Source organism: Macrobrachium rosenbergii, chromosome 17 (genome assembly GCF_040412425.1).
Source record: "Macrobrachium rosenbergii isolate ZJJX-2024 chromosome 17, ASM4041242v1, whole genome shotgun sequence".
NCBI lineage: Eukaryota > Metazoa > Arthropoda > Malacostraca > Decapoda > Palaemonidae > Macrobrachium > Macrobrachium rosenbergii.
The window spans coordinates 36,065,765-36,070,754 of NC_089757.1; the positions used below are offsets into that span (position 1 = coordinate 36,065,765).

General features: G+C 39.9%; 1 long non-coding RNA gene across 1 annotated transcript in view; it reads right to left on the minus strand.

The window, feature by feature from the left end:
* Nucleotides 1-3,595, minus strand: part of LOC136847856 (uncharacterized) — a 12,379-nt gene extending 8,784 nt beyond the window's left edge. Inside the window, exon 1 of the long non-coding RNA XR_010855872.1 lies at nucleotides 3,464-3,595. This is a non-coding gene — a long non-coding RNA (uncharacterized lncRNA). The remainder of the gene's footprint in view (nucleotides 1-3,463) is intronic.
* Nucleotides 3,596-4,990: the final 1,395 nt, after the last annotated feature.

Sequence of the window (4,990 nt, forward strand, 5' to 3'; positions counted from 1 at the left end):
GCTATTCCCACGTAATTCAATTCCAAAGAAAGAAAGGAAAAAAAAATTGCACAATGGAATATCGTATTTGGCCCCGCCATTAATCACAAGTTTCGGGAATATACGAGCCAATATTTCATTTTTCCCCCTAAAAATTTCAAGTTTCCATTTCGGCCCACAATATAGGAACCCCGTTGCCAATCCGGACGAAGGACTGTTGACGTAAACGAGCTCTTTTTTCCCAGTTAAATAACTAATCTTGCTGCACTGACTGTTGCAGTTATTGAGATCGTTTTCATATTGGTCCACATGAATCGATATATTTGAATAACAACAAAATGTCGTAATTGGGATCTCAGTTTATCATTTAACAGCAATGTCACGGAGGAGGGGAACAGGAAGGGAAGGGAAGGGAAGGAAGGGAAGGGAAGGGGAAGGAAGGAAGGAAGGGAGGAGGAGGGAGGGGAAGGGAGGAAAGGAGGAGGGGGAGGAGGGGAGGAGGGGGGGAGGGGGGAGGGGAGGGGAAGGGAAGGTAGGGAAGGAAAGGGAGGGCGAAGGGAAAGGGAAAGGGGGGGAAGGGAAAGGGGAGGGGGAAGGAAAGGGGGAGGAAAGGGGGGAAAGGGGAGGGGGAAGGGAAAGGGGAAGGGAACGGGGGAGGGGAGGGGAAGGGGAAGGGGAATGGGGAAGGTCGCCCCCACAGGGAAAGGTAGGACCAGGACACACAGGCACACCCATAGATTAGCTGGTAGTAATATTGAGAATGAGCAGCTGGACAATTTCCTCAAGGCAGTGAATATTTTCACTTCAAATGCCCTTTATGGCAGGGATAAACTTTCACTGGATTATATAAACTTCAGCAAACTAGAAGTCTGGTTGTTCTGGCACAACTAAAAAATACTTATAAGAACATACGAGGTGTGGACTAACCATTGTTTATGACATTGTTAAATTCAAGTTTGGAAGGTTGAAATGCCATGTGGCAATCCTATGTTAGGAGTTCAGTGTTACTGGTCAGATTAGGAATGTCAGGTTAGGATGCATATCTACACTTCAATCAGATTAATGGAACTCCAGGTTAGGTTACGTTAGGCTGAGGACATCTCGTCTCCTGACCCTCCAGCCAGGTTACTTATATTAGGAGGCATCCTTGAATTTCATTTCAAGATTTAAAGTGCCCTAGGTCAGGTTAGATGGAGCATCCAGTGTAGCTTTGCCCAACAGTCAAGTAGGACCAGGACACTACATTATATTTAGGTGAGCCTACAATGAATCTCTGTATTCCACCGGTTTTTTCTATTCCCCCAACCAGAAAAACCTAGTTCCCACTGTGGTCCTCCTTAATTTTAAGGGGTGTATGTAATGGTTTAACCAAGCATTACAGACAAAAAATAACCTATAATTTTACAAAACCATGGTAAACGCTATCAAGAAAACTATAACACTTGTACTTGTAGGTGTATAAGAATCCTTTACTAGGTTAAGTTAGGTCAGCATGTATCAATGTAAGGAAAAATGCCATGACTTTTACCAGACTAGGTAGGGCATGACAGCCTAGGTCAAGTTAGGCTGGGTTGTATCCCTGTAAATAACACTATCACAGAAATGTATCTCAACCTAACCTTGGCCATCTTACCATTGAATGCATCACATTCTTTATGTTAAGGTTGGAAGATACTTCTTGTGTTACTCTTAATTTTGCATATAAAATTAATAAAGTTAGTGCCCTCTCCACTGGCAATTGTTACACATACAGCAGCCAGTGCTGAACTGAATATACAGTTAGTTGAACACTGGGAGGTGTCAGAAAAATCCAAGAACTTTAACAGACGAATGTTTAAAACTAATCGGTTGAAAATGGAAGCAAAATATCGGTAATTTTAAGTTTGCTGTCCGCGGTGAAGTTAGACTGTGGCAATTGGCGTTTTCTATGTTATTTTACTTGCTTTACAAGAATTTAAGTCATATTTTGTCGGCCGGTTGTAAATATACCGTAATTGACCTTTGAAGACTACACGATTTAGTAGTTGACTTGTAGGGTAGGTCTAAGCGGCATTCAGACAAGCCCCCACCTCCCCTCCATAACTAATATGGCAAAATTGTAACCAGTAAACACCTCTAGGGTACGTTAGGTTGGTATTTTTAGGGGGTTTACTGGTTACAATTTTGCTGTATTAGCTTATGGAGGTGGGGGCTTGCCGTGAATGCCGGCTTTAGACCTACCCCACGTAACAATACAAGTCGTGTAGTCTTCAAAGGTCAATGACATTTAGTTACAGCCGGCCGACAAAATATTACTTTAAATTCCTCTAAAGGAAGTAAAATAACATAGGAAAACGTCAATTGCCATAGTCTAGCTCACTGCGGACATGGGCTTAGAATTACCAAAATATCCAGTATGAGTGAACCTTATGCACGAGACTTTGGTCATTACAAATGAACCGTATACATTCGCGTTACTTTTCTTAGGTTAGCCTTGCGTTTCGATCCTAATTCACTATTCCTATTAGTTAATTTAATTCGTTTTTGGTTTCCTCCCCTCTCCTTCTCCAAATTCCCATTTCCTATGGTGACTTTCACCCCCCTATAATTATGACTTAGAGCCAAGGAGTAGGGTTGTGTTACCCTAAGGGGCAGGTATTTCCTACAAAAAAAAATTACTTTTTGCCAGTAAAAATAATTAGAAAATATTTGCTATGTAAATTTTCGAAAAAGGAAAAAGACTGGTCTTGGAGACACGCACATTGTTTCACTTACATGCAGAGTAGGGTTAAGCTTGGCTTGTACATTACACCATGTTTCCCTGATGGTTCTTAAATCAGTCTCAAAAATTGTATCTTAATTCCTGTCATAAAATGCTTTAATAGACATTTACTCCTAGCCTAAACACTTCATCTGGGCTATTTTTGGTGTGGAAACTAAGTTAAAAAGTTAAGTATACCTTAGTTTTACCAGACCACTGAGCTGATTAACAGCTCTCCTAGGGCTGGCCCGAAGGATTAGACTTATTTTACGTGGCTAAGAACCAATTGGAAACTAAGAAATTGACATAGCGTTTGTAACCAAATTTGCAAAAATCGTACGAACCACAAAGTGTCACAAACGTATGGTTTAACCTTCCTGAAGGAAGGCAGTTTATTAGTTACCTTTACCTTAGTTGTCTAGGCACTAGCTTATGTGGACCGGTTAAGAGTCTTACTAGGCATGAATATACAGTATGTGGAAATTTGAGACCGATACAGTAATGGTAGTAACTGTAGCACAAATACCTATGAACAATAAAATTAAATTACCGAAAAAGGTGAATAAATGTTGTTCACAATGTGTCTGTATACATTATCTAGCCGTGGCCCCGTTGCCTAGCAAGGACAGTAAATGGGGAAGACTTAAAGAAGTGTCGATAAATGTATCTCCAGCAACACTTGAAACACCTATGTTGTGCTTTTCTTTTATACTAAACAAATGCCAAAATAGTTACAAAACTCACCAATATTTTCAATCTAGGCTGACTTGAAAAACGCGGAATTCTTTATGAAAATAGTGTCCGAAGTTACTTCGCCATCTTGTCAGGAAAACCTGCAGCCGTGGAAGACTGGAAGTGGTAACCAATCAGTGTTACCAACACAAAAGTTCAAAATCAGCCAGACTGGACCCGAAAAAAACGTCGGAAGTGTGCGAAGCTTCGCTAGATTCCGTCGCGTCATTTCAGGTCTTACTGACGAGAGAGAGAGAGAGAGAGAGAGAGAGAGAGAGAGAGAGAGAGAGAGAGAGAGAGAGAGAGAGAGAGAGAGAGAGAAGGAAGGCAGTGGTAATGACTGATATTTACGAACTTAATATCATATGACTTAATCATTACTATAATGCCTGCCTCCCACTGCAGTTATGTGTGTCATGAAATGGGATTTCGAAATGTTTTAAATTATGCCACTACAGTCTGGCCTCTTCATTTACACAATAGAAGCTATCTGTGAAATAACCTTTGCAAAAATTGCAGTATTTGCAGCCATAAAGACAGCCATTTATCTTTTAGTTGCCTCTAAATCATTCATTTTTCTTAAGAGGGTGAAATGACATTGAAGGCTGCCTACCTTTGGGAAAAGCTTGTGTATTCTCTCCAATGGTTTGATCTGCATGGACAAAATTTGTATCTGGGGACACTTTTACCTTAGTCTGTCTTCTGTCCTTCAGCCATTCTCTACAGAATTATTCCTGGGACTGAGGCTTCAGCTAGCTCTATGCTGCACAGTTGGCCAGGTCATATAGCATAAAAAATATCGAACAAGCAAATAATTTCCTGACCTCAGTAAATCGTTTTTGGACAACTGAAAGCCTTAGCAAAGTCGCCACCACCATTCCTGTATGATAATCTGACATTTTACAGAATCAAATATCAAATAAGTTACTAAATATCGTTTAGTAGGAAGCAGAAGTGATTCATCAGGTGAAATGCCAGGTTAATACGTTAGGTACATGTGCTCTAAACAAAAGAATACCAGGTTAATTCTATAGGTACGTGTGCTTTATACAATGCACACCAACTTAATTTTATTGGTATATGTACTCTATACAATGCATACTAGGTTAATTTTATAGGTACATGTGCTCCATACATGCACAATACATACCACGTTAAATTTATTGGTATATGTGCTCTATACAATGCATACCAGGTTAATCTTATTGGTATATGTCTATACAGTGCCTACCAAGTTGATTATGTAGATACATGTGCTGTAGACAATGCATACCAGGTTAATTTTATAGGTACATTTGCTGTATACAATGCATACAAGGTTAACTTTATAGGCACATGTGCTCCATACAATTCATATCAGGTTAATTCTAAAGGTACATGTGCTCTAGACAATGCATATCAGGATAAATTTATAGGTACAGGTGCTCTAGCAAATGCATATCAGGTTAAATTTATAGGTACAGGTGCTCTAGACAATGCATATCAAGTTAGATTTATAGATGCATGTCTCTCCAATGCCTACCAGGTTAATTTTATAGA